Below are 18,118 nucleotides of genomic sequence, written 5' to 3'. Positions count from 1 at the left end.
GGAGCTTCGTCCGGGCCTCCTTAAAATTGTGACGGATTTGTCGATAGCGCTAGGTTCTTTCTGGCGAAGATGGAAGAACGAAAAAAACAATATATTGTAACAAAAAAATAGGTTATCAGATATGGGGAGAAGATCAAGAGAAGCGTGATAATACACTAAACTGAAGGGGGTATACGGGATTTAATGAATGACGTAATTTATATCAAAATCTAGAGGGAGGCGTGTAAAGGCTTCTAGATGGGAGGTTTGTAAAGGCTCCTAGATATCTAGATGGCGAGAGCTAACGCTCCACACAAAGTGTACCGTCAATATGCCATTCATGTATTCTATGATCGAGGATATATGTTTGTTAAAAGTGTTCTGGCCCTCACAATGTTTTGCAAAAAAAGATATTGTCTTCACAACGCCTCGCAAGAGAACAGCTATTGGCTAGGGACAGAGAAGCAAAGGGGGTTTGCTTGCTATGACCGAAGGTTAAGTAAGAAAATAGGATTCCTCTCAACATAATCAGCCGAATACGGTTCATAAAAGAAGCGTCGAATTTTAATAGCATTTCAACGTTTTGTTTTATGAACCATATTCAGGTGAGGTCTGCAGCGAAACATCGCAGAAACAGCCCCGTTCGTTTTCCCCTCTCAAAGCTCGTTACACTACCATTTGAGTCTGATCATTAATCGCCTACCTCACGCCTCAGTTCTGTTTCTTTGTTCGCTTGCATACAAACAAGCTAGGAGAAACATGCAGTATTATGAGCTGCGTTAGACAAAATCGTCAGGCTTTGACATTGGTCTAGACGTTGCAGGTGGCTGGTGTGCAAGTGGTCTCCAGCTAGAAACTCCCAACGGTAGGAAGAAATTGTGCACACAAAAACAGCTAAACCGGCAATTTAGTGTCATAAAAAGACAACCTACGTCAGTAAAAGTTCTAATCTTATAAAATTAGTACTTTATGAATACAGAAAAAAAAACATTTTTTCTCCAGTCATGCACAAAACCTCCCTGCAGATCAGAGCAGTTTGCAAATCATACTTAGACGTTGTTTAATCCGCACGATCGCAGTCCTCAAACTTCTGCGATCGTAGAAAGAAATCTCGACGCGTGTGTGATGACAAGCTTTCGTGCCAAACCCAGTGGGCACACATGCCTTTCCACCGTTCCTAAAACTTTTGAAGAGTTTCACTTTTACGCCTTGACGCAAGCGTGACGCACACCATTTGGCAGTTGAGACATTATTAGAAACAAAACAATTGAACGCCTGCTCACTCGGTTTACGGTTTCAGTGATTAATGACGATTTAAGTTGTTAACGAGGAACAAAACGCAACACCGGTACAAACTTAAAACCCGACTGTTCTCCCGCAGAGTCAGTTAACGAGCACCGGCCGAGTGACGCTTTAAGTGCTCCTATTCAATTTGTGAGATGCTCGTATTCCCTTTGTGAGGTTCTCGTATTCCATTTGCGCACGGATCACGTTAATGAATTAGAAGGAATTGCAGAGGAGAGTAAGAACAAATAAAGCGCGCGCTTGGGCTATTTAGGTTTACAGTGAAAAGTACGTTTTTTATTAACAATAAATTAATTAATTGATGACCATATCAAATCTAGCCTGCCAAAGTCACATAGGCCTATATGATGAAGCTCGGCATTCTAGTTCAGGCTCTGTCGCTTAAGCGTGTGTATATGCGTGTCAACTACCATTTACGATCAGATCCATTAAACATAAATGGCTCACGAAATGCGAAAAATTTGCCTTGGAGCTATTTGGGCATAAAACGAATTCTTATAAATAAACAAATAAACTGAGGGGGCATTCAAACTATTCACAAAGGTGTCTCTAGGTAGTTCATTTATCATTCTCTCACTTGGGGAGTTTGGGCTTCAGTGAAACAATTTTAGTTTTACAAGAGCATATTTTTTCTATGCACAGGGAGGAAAATGGTACAAATCGTCTGCTTGGAAACTCACAAATGGTACCCCACACGCCCGGATCTTCTGGATTTGCTTTCGGCTATTAATCTAAACAAAAAAGCTTTCATGTTTTGTTTTATGTTGTACCATCTGTGAGTTGCAGCCTAAACCAGGCGGTTTTTTCATTTTTTTCTCCCTGTCCAAAGGGCAACAGAAAATTTTCTAGGCCTAACGTGTTTTTTTTTTCAGGAACCTGCATTTTATGAAGTTTGTGTATAATAAATGCGCCATACTGAAAGTTTCATTGCACTCAGTTTATTGACCTCTTTATGCCACTTCCTGTACGCCAAAATAACGCTCGAAACCACCCTCGGTACATCTCAGTAGCTACTATGCAGGTTGCATAAAAAGTAACACAACCTACACAACAATGAGACGTCTTTATACAGCCGCACTCTTAGAAAAAAAAAAAAGGTTTATATAGTCCTCCCTGAAGGGAGGAACGCTCTTGACACATATGTTCCTTCTGAAAGGAGAGAGAGAGAATAAACATTTATTGTGGTCCTTATTAGTCCAGGACGTCATCTAGAAACTCACGGCATTTTACTATATGTTTAACAAGCAAACTCCAGAGTAGAGTGCTGTGTGCGGGTGGGGGAGCGATCCATTCTTCCCAGCTGCTCGGGTGAAGTGTTTTCGGTATTGTTTTGAGGGTCTCTTGTAGTGCTTGTTGGTTGTGAGGGCAGTCCCAAAGGATATGTTTATTATTAGGGTATCTGTGGCACTTTGCGCACTTTGGTTGACCTTCGCGTCCCAACAAATGATGCGTTATGTGTGGTGTGAGGAGGGTGCCAGTCTGGGCTCTTCGTACCAATGTGAAGTGCAGTCGGGTCAGAAATTGTGAGGGGGATGGGAGGGTGGTCCTGTTTTCTCTCCATTCCAACAGTGTGTTGGTTCTGTTGGTGTGAAGTGTCTTCCTGTGTATGTAAGGGTCGTATGTTTGTGGCCATGGAGTGGAAGGTCCCGGTTCAGTAATAGCTTCACGGGCGAGCTGGTGGGCCAGCTCGTTGCCTTCGATTCCTGTGTGGCCTGGAACCCATTCCAAAGTGACTCGGAGGTCTGGGTGGTCTTTCATGATCTTGGAGAGGTTGGTCTTTATATGAGGTGGTAGGTTGTTTTCTCTGAATGTTCTCAGGGCGCCCTGACTGTCAGAGCGGATTGTGATGTTTTGTAGCTGGGCGTTTTCTTGAATGGCCTCCGCGATGGTTTGCACTTCCAAGCTAGTGGGTGATGGGGCCTCGCGGTGTTTTCCTTTTGTTGTCTTCGTAGGGCCGGCTGTGGCCGTCGCACCTTCTTGAGTGTGGTGTAAGTAGACGGCATCGGTGTAGATGCAGTTGGTGGGTTCTGGTCGTTTTGAGAGCATATGGACCCTCTCTTGTCTTCGTTCTTGGGGGCGCTCCGGGTCCATGTTTTTGGGAATGGGTCTGACCATGATGTTTGGTATGGTGTCCCATGGGGGCGGTTTCGGTGGGATAGGAGGGAGTGAGGTGATGTCATATCCCAGTGCCTGAAGGATTTTTCTGCCGTGCTGAGATGTTTGGAGCCTTTGTATCTGCCCAATTTTGTGGATTTCCGTCTTTTCTTCTAGCGTGTTCATTAGTCCTGTGGCTTGTAGAAGGTGAAGGGGGGTGAATTTTGGAACGCCTAAGGCGATCCTGATGGCCTTACGTATGCTTATTTCGATTTTCGAAAGTTGCGTTTTAGTGAGGGAGTAGTATGGGAGTCCATACATTACTCGGGAAATAATGAAGGCTTCTATGATTTTCTTGATTTCGTGCTCTTTTAGTCCGTGCCTTTTTCGGGTGACTCTGCTGATCATATGTGTAATCTGGTGTATCTGCACTAGGGTTTTGTGGACCCAGTCGTGGGCTTTGCCATTCTGGTCCAGCCAAAATCCTAATATTCTGATTTTTTTCCTTCTTGGTATGGCGTGTCCTGATAGATTCAGTTGGATGAGGTCGCGGGTTTTTTCTGCCTGCGGTTGGTTGGAGTTGAGGACCACGACATACTCGGTTTTCTCTGGGGCGCAGGACAGTCCCAATGTGTGGATGTAGTTATGGACAGCGTCTAGGCCCTCTTGTAATGTCTGTTCTTGTTGTGCTGGGGAGCCGCTGCAGCACCATAGTGTGATGTCATCCGCATATACTGCTGATTGGAGGTCCGTGATATCGTGAAGTTTGTGAGGTAGGTCCTTCATGGCAATATTGAAAAGCGTGGGTGATAGTATGGCGCCTTGTGGTACCCCGGTGGTAATTACTCTCTCTTCACTTTTATATTCTCCAATTTTGATCCGTATGGTGCGGTTGGAAAGAAAGCTTCTGATGTAGGCTTCTAATCGTTTGCCTGGGCTGATTTCAGCGATTTTGTCAAAAATGGCTTGGTGACTGACGTTGTCAAATGCTTTGCGGATATCTATGCCAATTATCGTGCGAGTTTGAGCTGTGCTTGGATAGTCGTAGACGTCTTGTTTGATTCGAAGCATCGTGTCTTGTGTGGACACGTGTCTACGGAATCCGGTCATGGTCTGGTGGAAGGTTCCCTGGTTGTGCAGGTGCCACTCCAGTCGTCGGAGGACCATCTTTTCCATGAGTTTTCCGACGCAAGATGTGAGAGAAATGGGCCTTAGGTTCGTGATTTCGGTGGGTGTCTTGCCTGGTTTGGGGATGGGGATAACTTCAGCGGTCTTCCATTCATGAGGAATGTTGCCACTTTCCCAGGCTTGGTTAATCTGATTAAGGAGGGCATCGATGTAGTTCTTAGGCAAGTTCTTAAGCATCGTATACGTTATGCTATCTGGTCCGGGGGTGGTGTTTCGTTTGATGGAGTAGAGGGCTGTCAACAGCTCGTTTTTGCTAAAGGGGCTGTCTGATCCTTCCTGTGTTTCGGTTATTCGCGTGTCATCAGTGAGGGCGGTTTGACCTGGTCCCGGGTTGTATGGTGCAGAATAGGGGTAGAAGAGTGTGTGGAGTTTGGTCGCCAACTCTTCATTTGTGTAGCCCTGTTTAAGTTTTATCTTTTCTAATGAGTGTTTTGGCTTCTTTTTGTCGAGCAGTGCGTTCAGTATGTTCCAGACTCTGGCGGTGTGGAGTTGGCCGTTGAATCCATTACATAGTTCAATCCACAGGTCGTCGGCGATTTTCTGGGCGTAATTTTCAGCTTCCTCTGTGATCTTCTGAATGACCTTCTTGAGGTTCCGATTTGTTTTTTTCTTTTTCCATTTCTTAACCAGCTTGTGTCTGGTGTCCCATAGATTGAGTAAATGTCTATCTATGCTGGGTGACTCCTCTGTCTTGGTAGGTGTGGCAGTGTGTTTCTTGATGCTTTCTGCAATGTCCTTGACCCACGCGCTAAAGTTGTCGGGGGGTTCGTTTTTTTCCAAGTCACTTCGGACTTTCTCCCATTTGGTGATGGTCGCTTTGGGAAGGTTGTGTTTTGATTTGTCAGACTTCTTGCGATTGGTCGTGGGTTGGGCGACCTCAATTTGGAGAATGTAGTGGTCGCTACCTAGGGTTTCTTCGGTATTTGACCATGTTATGCCGGTGGGGTTGTTCGACCAGCAGAGGTCCGGGCTGGTGTCCTTCTCAACGCTGTTGCCGATTCTTGTAGTGGCAGTGACATCGTTGATGAGGTGAAATTTGTGTTGTGCTGTTTGATTGTGTAGTGTGTTGCCGTTGTGATTTGTATTCTCGTATCCCCAGAGTGGATGGTGACTATTGAAGTCACCTGCGATGATGACTCGATGACCTTTTGTTTTTTGAGCCAGGTCTCGGATCCACTGCGTTTTCGCGATCTTGGTATTTGGCCGCCAATATACGTTGAATAATGTAATTGGTTGGGATTGGTTTGGTGGCTGACATTCGATGCCTACTATTTCTTGGTTTTGATCGTTGAGGTGATCGGTGTTGATTTGGTTGGATGGAATTTGCTTCGCTACGTAGGTAGCTGTCGTTGTGATTGGGGCAGTAGCTGTGTTGGGCGGTTGTAGCTTTTTGTTTTTCCTAGGTGTGACGCAGATGCTGGGTTGAGTGAACTTTTGGTAACCTGGGATGTTGAGGTCTCCGTTGGCTTCCTGTATCAGGATAATGTCGGGTTTGGGTTGTGTCTGTTGTATGCGAAGAGCGAGTTCGGCTTTTTTTCTTCGAAGGCCTCTACAGTTCCATTGCCATATTGTGGTGCTATTGTTACTTTGTGTTGTTTTATTCATGTCCTCGTTCTTGTGGGGTAGTGGTGTCTTGGATATGCACTTTGGTCCCCTCTTGTGGCTCTTGGTCTTGGTAGCCTCTTTTGCGGCTCATGAGAAGATTAATCTTCGTTTCCATTCGATTCATTTGTAGTTGCATTTGTTGATTTTGAATTGTTAGTTGGTGCACCATTTGCACAAGTGCGGTTAGGGTTATCTCTCTAGCAGGATGGGGTTGTGACGGCGTCGTTACCGAGTCCGCTTCCTCCATGCTCTCCTGATTCATGGAGTGTTGTTCGTTTCGTGATGGTGGCGCTATTAGAGGTTTGGGGGTCTGTGTGTGTCTCTGTTGGATCCCCATAGCGATCGCTCGGGCTTGATTGCAAATTGTGGGGTTCTTGCGCGCTTTGATGAGGGCTTCCCTGTACGACTGTGTTTTGGTAAACGTGCTTTTGGGGTCGTCTTGAGGAGGAAGGAATGGGTCACTCCTCCTCGGCAGACTCAGGCTCCGGGCCCGGGCCCTGGGGCGTCTGTTGGTTCTTGGAAGTTTGTCCCCCGGCGTGTGGGTCGGCTTCTGGGTAGGTGGTCTTCTGGGCCTGTCCAGGCCTGCGTTGCGGTCGGTGCCGGGAGGGTTGGTTTCCTCCTGTTTCTGCGGTAGCATCGGGTATTCGTTTTCCAGTACTGCATACCGGTTGGCTATTTCTAGGTAGTGGCGCGATTGGGGAGGTGCCCTTGCATTTGGGCGTCGGGGCATCGGCCTTGAGGCAAGTAGTTGTCTTTTCTTGCGGTATAAGATACCTTGGTTGTGTTGTTCGTCGGCGTAGACCCGGGCCGGGCAACTGGGGTCGAGTGGAGAATGGTCCTCGTCGCAGTTCTTGCAGTATGGGGTGCATTGGTGGTTCCCGTCAATTTCAGTGTCGGGTGGAAATTCCTTGCTGCATTTCTGGCAGCACTTGAGGTGGTTCTTCTGCGGGCAGACCTCGGATTTGTGTCCGATGCTCAAGCACGTGCCGCATATTAGGCTTCGAGGCCTATAGGGGTACACGCGTGTAACTACCCAGTTTATGGTGACGTATTTTGGGGGGTAGAGTCCTTCGAAGGTAAGTAGAGCGGTATTGCTGTTGCCGATGGTATGGGCGGATATGAGTTTTCTTCCGTTGCATCCGATGTTCTCGAGTAGCCGCTCGTTCGACCATCCCTGAACCCCATGTACTACACCGCGGGCATGGTCCCTGTTCATGGCCAAGTAGGTGCGTGTCGCGTGGTCTCTGCCTTGTATAGGGAGCGATTCAATCAGTAGAATCTTGTCCCGGGCACTCGGTTTGTATGTGTCCACGGCGATCAAGTTTTGTTGATTTCTGACTTTGATGTAGGTTTCTCCGCGCTCGGCTGTGGTGAGCTTAGCGGTCGTGATAACGGCTAAGCCGAGTTCGGTCTGGGGTACTTGACGGAGGTCAATTCCGGTCTGTGGTTTGATTATAACGGTCTCGTATTGATTTAATCGTTTCTGGGCTGATGGGGCGCTCTTCCAGGGCGTGGTGTCGCGTAAATCAGCCATGGTGGGCAGGCGACTGCTCCACGGGGCTTGGGAGTGCTCGTTTGCGAAGTGAGCCATGACGGCAGAAAAACGTTGGTCGGGGTGAATTCAAGGGGTTCCGATCGACGAGTGTCGTCGATGGAGCCTGAGTTGGAGGGCTTCTGGGTGCCTAGCGGCGAGCTACGCTGGCGAACTCGGCGCGCAACGCGCGCCGCGCCAGCGAGGGCCTGTGCTTCAATGTAGTCTTAGCGGCGGACTGCGTGGTCTGGGCGGAAAGTGTTCGAATAATCAAGGAGACTCACTTCTTTCGCCGGAATTTCGACGGCGGTCTTGCTGGTGGTGTGCCGGTAAGTTCTTCAGTGTGAATTCAGGGTGGATTCGGTCTTTAGACCACAATTTCAAGGAATTCTCGCGGAGCTCGAAGTGGGGAAACCTCACTTCGAGATCACTTCGTCGTCTTCCTGAAAGGAATAAACTTCCGTCCCTGAAAGCTGGGGAGCAAAAGTTCCTCCGTCGTCTGCACCTCATTCTGGTGGCCCAGAATCGAACGAATCGAGCTCAGTGAGGCTTCACAAGGACGCTACGTCCATTGTACGAGGCAAGCGGAGCAGCAAATAAAAGCGTAGCGCGAGCTTTTTGCGATCTGTGTTTATTTCCGAAGCCGGCGTTCCCCCAGGTAAAGAAACTTGCGTTTTGAAAGCAGTCACTCAGTCGCATCCTCGTCTGCACTGAGATGCTAAACAACCGATGCCCAGTTACTTCGCGCACATTATGTCTTACCTTTGCCATTCCTCGAGCCACAATTCCTTCGTCAACTGCACATCACGGAGGAGTGGTAAGCCATTCGCGAAACCAAAAGCCGCTTTTAAAAAGAGCGAATTCGAAGCAGCCTACTTGACTGTAAGCAGAAAAGATCGCGAAGTGTGAAGGAGGTTAAATTGCTTACGACCAGATGGCAGAGTCAAGCAGAGTAATTGTAAGTATCTAGGCTAAGTGGCGCTAAGTACCGACCAAATCATATGCTACAAAAATAAAATCTTTTGCTCCCGCCACCTTTACGCTTTGGGCCCTTCGGGCACCCTTATTATACACGGATGTAGACACACTACACATACCACTAGTATCAGCTGAATATATACATTGAGCGCACACAGATACACGGCACACACAAACATCCATACAAGAGCACCCTAACCCGATCACTACATCTGTGCTCTGCGTTTGCGCCTTTAAACTGGTCGTTTTGAAGATATGGATTTTCTCTAAGAAAAAAAAAATACTCCCATCGTTTTATTTTTTGCAGCAATTTTACGGATAGTATTTTGAACGGCTCTGGGAATAAATCTCGTTGTAAAAAGTAAACGCCCATGCCGTAATTATTTGAAAGCCAATTAATCAAACCTTTTCACTGCGGTTCCAAGCCCTGCGTTTGCTTCCGCGCACGGCACGCCGTAGCCAGTACTTCAATTGTAGTATTTTGTTCTTCCCGGGACCTTCCAGTTTAGAAGGGCGACAATGTCCCGTATGATGTCTTCATTTTGCTTGGACTGTTCAGTATTTGTAAAACTAGGATGGAAATTTTGGCATGCCGACCCCAAGATTAAATCTGTACATAAAAACTTCCTTGCTGTTGTCGCCGAGGTACAGTCTGTATACTGACGCACTGCAGAAACTGCACCCGACTGGGCGCACTTGTTTGACGTGATTAAGAACATCAGAGAACTTTAGTTTCGCCCACAAGAAGTGGGGCGAGGTGTTTTCATGACGTAGCATTTTGTGCTGCATTGTTTTTCCACTAATAAAAATGTATTTGTTTTTCTATTTTTGCTGTTCGCGTGAGGCTGCAATTGTCGTCTTGAATTAATTTCTGTAGAGGGGTCGTCATTCACGTGGAAACAAAGTTTACCAGGCAGAGAAATCGGTTTTCAATCAACTTGAATGCAATCAAAGCCGCGACTTGCTGCATGTGTTAAGCATACGGAGCTACGCCGTCGTGAGCTCGAAAACGTCTAGCGCTCATCCCAGCGCGCCATTACGAGGGCACTTTCTCCAGGAATCGTAGTGTATTTAAACAGCAAAATAAAAGATAGCTTTTTGTTGATGTTGTTGATTTTGCCTACCATTTTCCCTTAATGCTAGAATTTTAAACTGTAAATGCATGTACTTTCCGTCATATTTCCATATTGTGCAGTCCTTTCCCCAGAGCGCCATAGCTCTCGGGGAGGAAACAACAGGATATCGCAAACGACACTCATATTGGCCAGACCAGCGTTCCAACATGACTATCCGCACGTCTATCGATTCCACCGTAATCACTCAAGCGGTCCTAAACTTTTTAATGTAAAGCGGAATGTCAACCTGCAACACCCCACCCCCTCCGATCACAGCCCGATCTGCGGCATCAATGCCCGACAGTTTACGTCCATCTCAAATTGTTACACCACCGATGAGCGAACACACAGTCAGATCGCCGATAATTAGTCTTCTGTTCACAACGCACAGCACTGCCATCGCGATGTAGCTGCTATGCTGGTGAGACGCAGAAAGACAAAACCACTTAAAAAAAAACGCAGAAAGAATAAACACAAAGAGGACAAAAATACAGACGAGTACGGCATCTATGAAGGATACCTTCTCGTCTATGTTCTTGTCCTCTTTGTGTTTATTATTTTTGTGTTTTTTAAGTCTCTACCAACAAGCTCCTTACGTTTTAGAACCACGTTAATCGCCGATTGGAACTTGGCATCGGGAAACAACCGAACTCAGCACAGATTTGTCGACGATTTTATATTTGTCGACGATTATTTAGCTTCTCTTCACCATGATGTTTCTCACTTTCCCTTGGTGGTGAACAGCCTTTTAACAGTTTGTAGTACCGTCCTGGATCCTCTCAAGCTTACGCACGAGGTACCTTTTGACAACGTCATACACTTTTTAGATATCAGGCTCACACTTTCGGACCAACATGTGTGTTCGAAATACCACCCAAGAGCATATAAGCCCCTGTTGCCGTTCATTCATCCCATTCGAAACTTGTTAAGAGAGGAATTGTAAATTTGTTCTTTGTGAACGCCATCAGAAAGTCGTGTCATCATGCGATGCCTTCAGGTCTGAAGGAGCAGTCAGAAGGCTTGGTGCCTGCCGGTATCCCGAGGACGCTCCTAGTGTCGGTTGCAAAAAAGGTTTGTAAGAAGCTACGACTAGTAGCGAGTCCAGACCAAGATGTGGCCCAAAAGAAACAAAGAGTGGCGGTTGTGCCTTACATGCACAAAACCGCACACAATCTCAAAAAGATAGCAAACCGCGTGAATGATCGGGTGTTTTTTTCTGCACAGGGAAAACTTGCCAAGTTGTGCAAAATGGCGGACCCTTACCCCAAACCACCGGTTTGCTGCGTGAAAAAGCATCGCAGCCCGTTTGTAGAATGCGCAGGAGTAGTCTACGAGATCCCGCTGACGTGCGGTAAAAAGTACATGGGACGGACGGGAAGAGGTCTAAATGATAGATTGTGTTAACACAACCCAAAAGTGAGCGGACAGCGTGACGGTCATTTGTCGACGCACTGCCATGACTGTGGGTGCAAAGCTGAATTTAATTTGTGCACTGTTGTTAGAAAGCATAGAGATGAGACGTTAGGGGAAATTATAGAGGCAGACCTGATAAAAAAAACTACGGGGCTCGATGTGTCAGCGTGGCGTCGATGGACTTAGGCGCCAAAGTAAATTGGGTTGTGGGGATATTTATACAGCGTGTAGTTGGTCTGCCATTTAAAGTTGCGACGATTCACTCGCTGTAAATGAGCAATTTAGCCAGCGCAGTACAACCGCTAGCCTGGGGTCCTTAACGTGCACCACGCAGTAGTGATACACGACCGCACGCCGGTACGATGCTCATCCAGATCGAAACGGGCAGGGTGAGGCTCGAACCCAGGATCCCTGGGTTCTGCAGCGCGAGCTTTTCGCTCCACGCGCGTCGAGCTGGGTGTGCGCTTTGGCCCACTCGGCCACCGACCCCCCCTTGGGCGACAAAGAGACACAGTCCTTGCGAGCATTGGCGTGGCATGGGATTGGTTGAACGGCGCGATGATGCAGAGTATTTATACCGTTGATTTTCTGACGATTAAACCAGTTGAAGTTAGCGCATTGTGTTGTCTCGTTCCTACTCTTTGTCGCTGTCGTGAAGCGCAATAATGTTCTCCAAGTACCAGTCTATGCGCCGTATAAAAATATCGCCTCCCCTTTTTTTTTTTTTTTTTGGGGGGGGGGGGGGGGGGGGGGTGATGCGAACCTTAGCTACGTCAAGTTGTGCGAAGAAGAGAGTGAAAGGAAATTCTCGCTTTTGCCCTTCAAGTTACACTGCACCAAAACAGTTTTTTTGGTCAATGGCGTTGCGTGGGAGCATACTTGGGCCCCACTAGTGACAGTAAGCTCGTGTAAAGTAAAAAAAAAACAATCCAAGCAAATAGTGTTGCACGGCCCATTTAAAGGTATACGGAAACAAAATATTTATCCATTTTTTTTTTTTTTATGTGTGGTTTATGTTCCGCCGTCAGCCCAGGAACACTAGCCTAATGGTTCTGGGCTGCCGGCATAGAAGTAAAAAAAAACTAACTTTGAAACGAATTAACAGATTTCAAAATTGCGTTTGATGACGGTCTGTGGAGCTACGTTGGAATGTCGCGACGTCATGAGCTCCTAAAAAGCAGCGCCCAGTTCGCGGCAGTATGGCTCGCTCGTGGAGTCACTTAGTCCTGAATGTGACTCGGCGGAGAACGCTAACACGTTTGCAGATGTTTAAGCTTCTACAGTGCCTCCGCAACGTGCATCCACACTCTCAAGATCGGCGTTATTTCCAGACGTTAGGTAGGAGCTTGATCTGAAGATGCGGGGACCTCCGCCACGTCAACCATACCACTACCCCCCGGATGCGCTGTGAAAACCCACTGAAACATGCCATCTAGTGGATACCTAATATGCATAGCTTTCAGCTGTCACCGTTGCTAGTTATTGACGGCTCTTTCTGTTTACTGGTTTCATCTAGCTACTACTTCTGCGGTGTGCCATTAAAGCCTTCCTACACCGTGGCCAATTAACACGGTGAGCCGAACGCTCGTGGCACATAGAATACCACCATCGCCTTTAATGACGTTACGGGCAAGCGATTTCTACGGCGTCAGTCCTCGGATATTACTACGAGGCGAGATGATCACACGTTGACGCCACCAAGCGGCGAGGCTCGCAACTACAGTACCCTTGGCCGTGCAGGAACTATTGGCGTCACGGGCGAGATCCGCATTGCGCTTCTCGCTGGCGGACTTTAAAGCGAGAGGTATAGTGTTTGCGCTTACGTCATTTCGTTTCCGTACTTCTTTAAGCTCATTCGCGAGATTGGAATGTCAAAACTGCACTGTAATGAAGAGCAGGTAGATCTGTCGTCACGAAAAAATTTGATGGCACGGGCGATGGGCTGCCCAGATTAATTTTTTTGGCCTAACCTTTGCAATTTCAACGAAAACTAGAGATTTCTTGAGAACAAAAGTTAATATATGTCGTGTCTTCTTTTTTTTAAGTTGTCCTGGTGGCATAAAGGGGGAAAAGGGGCGACCGCCTCCCCCCCCCCCCCCCCCCCCTTTTTTTTTTTTTTTGCTAAGCCCCACGAGGTTAACTTTTTTGGTTTTTTCTGGGAAGAAATTGCATACATTAGCTTTTTTTTAATAAATGGCTAGTTCTTGGTGGAATGCCATATTTAAGGTCAACTAGAGCCACTAAACGAGTTGCGCTTAAAATATCGGCACTCCGTTCCCCGACATTGTTGTGGACACCGCCATTTTGGTGCTTGTGCAGAGCAGACGCAACTGCCTATTGTCATGATTCAAAAGGGCGGCTTCCTCAGCATTACATTGGCTGTGAGGAAGTTCATGTAATATTTCTTTGCTCTGTCGCGAACTGTTTAAACATTTTTGGGGGACGGAAAGTCGTTGCCTGTGATTTCAGATAAAGCTTCAGACCACGATTTTAAAGCACAATATGGCCAAGTGTCGTTACTCTGAAACGTAACTTATCTAGTGGCACTATAGTTAACAAAATAGATCTGAACAAAGCATCGTCCGTGATATTGTCAAAGGTTGGGGTAGTTTTATGTAAAATATTTTGGCCTTGTGTGTCTCTTCTGCCCAAAGCTCCGTCTAATCAAATTGCCTTGTTGCACATATAATCTCAATTACTGGCGGCGCTTACTTTGTAATTATAATCACTAACGTCTTCGGTCGGCCTAGATCGCTTCCTAGTGGTTTCTTGTTCATTTGTTTCTTTATTTACATATCTTGTATTAGAAAATTCACTCCACTTTCTGGCCCCCTCAGGCCCGATAGAATGAAACCTCAATTGTTTGTAGTCGTGTTAGACCGCCCTTTGTTTAATTTAAGTACAGCCTTGAAAAACAAAAATTTGTTACAAAATTCAAACGCGATCAAATTTAGTGTGTTATGTTTTTTTCGCCCTCACTTACACCTCAACACTTTTGCTGAACATGTATCACACGAATGAAGCTACTTCTGAAAATTCCGGGACTTTTTTTTTTCTTTTCTTCTTTTTCGCGCAATGAGAGCAAGACAAGTTTAATAATATCTATAAATTTATAGAGGCGGTCAAAAATTAGATAACTCATGAAGTCACACAGGAAGACAAACAATAATAAGATAACAATCTGCGTCCGCTCGAAATCTCAGATTGAAAGTGAAGGAAGATGAATCTCACCCTTCAGACGGCTACGGAATGTTGTCAAAAAAAGAGCCCAACAAATAACCATGTTTTCATTGATGAAATTAGTTCGGAAGTTTATATTCAGCTATTTCTCTATAATACATGTTAAGCGTACATGAGACAATAGGATAATGCATGAATCAAGCACGATTCCTTCATTAAGTGATTATTTATTTCAAGAGGATTTGCAGTGTACGAAAGCATAATGGCAACTAACTGCGGAGTTAGTTTCCATGAACGATAACCGTTGTCCATCCATGGACAAAACAAATATATCAATCTCACAAGTGGCATCACGTTCCTCAATATTTTGTAGGGACCTTCCGTGACAAAAGGCGAACTCTTATTACTTGATTTTGAGGTCATGGCTCTCAATACATAACGACTCCAGCAACATTTTTTTTTTTTTTTTTTCAAAACGGACGCTGTTCGCTTTTTCAGTAGCTGTGAAACGACACGATGACATACATCTCTTCAAGCCGATGAGTAGCCTGCCATTTTGTGCTCTTTTTTTTTATATATATATTCACCAACAACTTAATTGTGGAAGTGTGGGCAAGGGTCTTTTTCATTTTACAATTGAGGCAACTGATTGTTTAATTTAAGATTTCTTTCTCCCTCTTGCATTTAAGATGTGGTGCTAATGAAAACGATTCGTGAATACTTTTGTGTTTGAGAAACTCCGGCAGCTCATTTATGCTTAATGTAGTATCATGATTAGAAATAACAATATCTGCGGTATTTTTTCAATAAGAAAGTTCCTCATGCAGAAGATATATGCATCAACCATCTCGTTTGTAAAGCAAACAGCATGACAAATAGATAAATTATTTAAATTTTTCATAAAATCATCCCTATACAATTCATCACTAAAGAGGCGTTTTCTTGTTTTTTTTTTTCTTCTTTTTTAAGCGGAAGGTTGCCTTTGGATTTAGCTCAGGACAATTTTGCCTGGTGCCTTATGGTCGGAAGACTTAATCGCATTCATTACCTTTAAAATCCCCATGGTTGCAGGATTTTTTTTTAGAGTTTTGAAAGGTGTTTTGTAATGCGGTTGCGTACGTTGAAAAACATTCCCTGCTTTCGCTTGCAATGGGTGCACCTCGGAACACGGCACTCTGTTTACGGATGTGGCCCACTTTTCTACTTCGTAGACGCAGTGGCGGACTGAGAGACATCTACTTGAGTGATTCCAATCTAAAAACCACGATCGCGTGAGAGGTGTCCAACTAGGTCACCGTGTCGTGCGTGGGGAGACATATTTTCAATGTTTCTATTCTGGGTTTTAATGTTTTTCATGCCAGATACTCCTCGCTCGTCTCGGTATTGTTCCTTCTTTGTCGAATGGCTCGAGGGTGTCAGAGCTTCGTCTGTCCTCCTAGATAGGGAGAGAGATAATGAACGTCTGCATTCACTCCTTTTAGTTCAGGATACATCGGCGATAGAGTGTTTTCACCTTCTGCAGTCCTCCGACAATGTTGCAAGCTAGAGCGATATCTCCTTAACCCCATTCAATTGTGGGTCAATGACAAGGCCTTTCCTGCTTTTTCCATTTGGCTGTAGCGTAGCCATCAACTCTTTCATGGATGTCATGCTTGCTGGAATCATCGTTCAGATGTAGCTTGTTTGTAAGCGGTCCGGGGAAACCATCTTTCTAGTCTTGACCACGTCAAGTTCTACCTGAAACCTACGGCTTACCAGTCGGTTTACGGGTCGAGCGAAGTACCTGCAGTCTGACGGAGGCCTATTGTGAGGAAGGCCATGTTGCTGAGGCTTTGCTTGCGCATCAAACTGTGGTCCAAATTAATCCGCAGTACTTTAATGTCGCGTTCCAAGGGAGTTTTGTTGGTTTAAGCATAAACTTGAAGGTACATTTTTTTTAGTTGTTTACAAGGTAGGCACGCGTGCAAGAACACGGAATTCATACGCATCTCTTCGTCGGGGAGAAGTGTTCGCAAAAAATAAACCGACGGCAGGGGCACCTTGTCTCCCCGACGCGCAAAAGCCGGTAACCCGCTGCTACCAAAGATATTATTTTTTTACCGTCTACGCTGGTTCAGAAAATAAAGCTACTGATTTTGTGTTTCAAGACGTACGCCATATAATACTTCTAATTAGCTTTGGTTATTCTTCTGAAATTTGTTCTGACTCCAAATTTATAAAAGCGTTTCAGCCAACGCTTTTATTATTTTTTTTTTATAACAATGCACTCATTTACCATGAACGAGGCGCCCATGCAAGCGAGTTTAATACAACCAGACAAACTAAAGAAATAGTGTAAGAAAGTCAGCCTGTGTATAAGCATGTACTAATCGTCTAGACCACCATTAACGTTACGGTTACCTCGCTCGCAACGCGATCTCGGACTTCGTAGATTAATCTGCATCATAGACTAGCACTACGACGGCACCTAAATGCTCGGCATATGTTCAGCATCGCATCGGCGTTTTTTTTTAAGCGCCCATGCGGCGCTGCGTTGTATGTGTGAACGGGCCTTAAAGCCGGGGTCACACTGCTTATACATAATTCAAAAGACATCTGCATACATATTTGAGCGCGAGTCATCGCGAAATTCGTGCTTCGAATGCCGAATGGCAATGAGTTCAAAGAGGAAACTTGGCACGCGGCATTCTAACCACGGATTTTGCGGTGACCCGTATTTGCAGACTGTCTTTTATATATTGGGGGGGGGGGGGGGGGGGGGGGGGATTGCAGTACACCGTCTCCGCAGCCCGCTAAGCACACGGATAGCGCTCCGTAATCCGCCACAAGACCTTAAACTATGCAGACAAGGCTGGCGGCGCGCATGCGCATCCACGGCGTTTTCTTCACGGATATCGTAGCGGAGGAGAGAAACGGTCTACTAAAATTCCCTATTATGTATGTGCAGTACGGCTTAAAGGGACAATGAAGACGATTTTATTTAATTTTTTTAAATGGTGTTTTAATGCTTCTTGGGAACATAGCATGCCGCCCAATTTTTCGTAGGCATTTATGGCGCGTATTTATGTGCCTACGAAAGAAGTAAAGAAACCGAAACTGAACCATCTCCAGTCTCGTTTCTGGGCCTCCGAAAACGGAGGTGACGTAGGGAGTGACGTCAAGTGTGAATAGTCGGTATCGGTAGTATTTAGGAGATCGAGACTCTGGCTACCGCGGTGGGTTATAGCAGCGCGGTGGCGCGGTCGTTGCGCCGACTCTGTCAACATGGACGAATGCCGCTCTCGCGAGCGAATTCGAGCTTCCGTTCAGTGACCGAACACCAACGGAACGGGAGTACGTGTGTGGCGGCCTCTGCCATCACCCGACGGAGACCGCCCAGCCGGCAACGAGCGGCCCGCATGCCGAAGGACGGACGCGGGGGAGATGCCAAGGGGGAAAGCGGCAGCGATCCCGCCGTTCCGGGATCCGGATCCTCCGCGGACGTCCTCTTTTCGTCGTCAAAGAACACGCACAGCAACCCACACGTGAAAACTAGCGTCGCCCGAATGAATACTGGTCTTCAGTCGACCGGTAGAACAGCCATCTAGAGCTACCACTTTGCAAAATCTTTCGAGTACCGTGTTCTTTTTTAATTTTATTTTGTTGGCCCATAGTTGCTCGTTGCCGGTTTCGCGTCCAGCGTAGCAATGAAAAAAACAATGATGCGGCTTTATTAACGGTTTAGTAATCA

Source organism: Ixodes scapularis, unplaced genomic scaffold (genome assembly GCF_016920785.2).
Source record: "Ixodes scapularis isolate PalLabHiFi unplaced genomic scaffold, ASM1692078v2 PGA_scaffold0__279_contigs__length_252992795, whole genome shotgun sequence".
Classification (NCBI taxonomy): Eukaryota; Metazoa; Arthropoda; class Arachnida; order Ixodida; family Ixodidae; genus Ixodes; species Ixodes scapularis.
The sequence above is the reverse complement of the archived record's forward strand: the minus strand, read 5'-3'. Positions refer to the sequence as shown.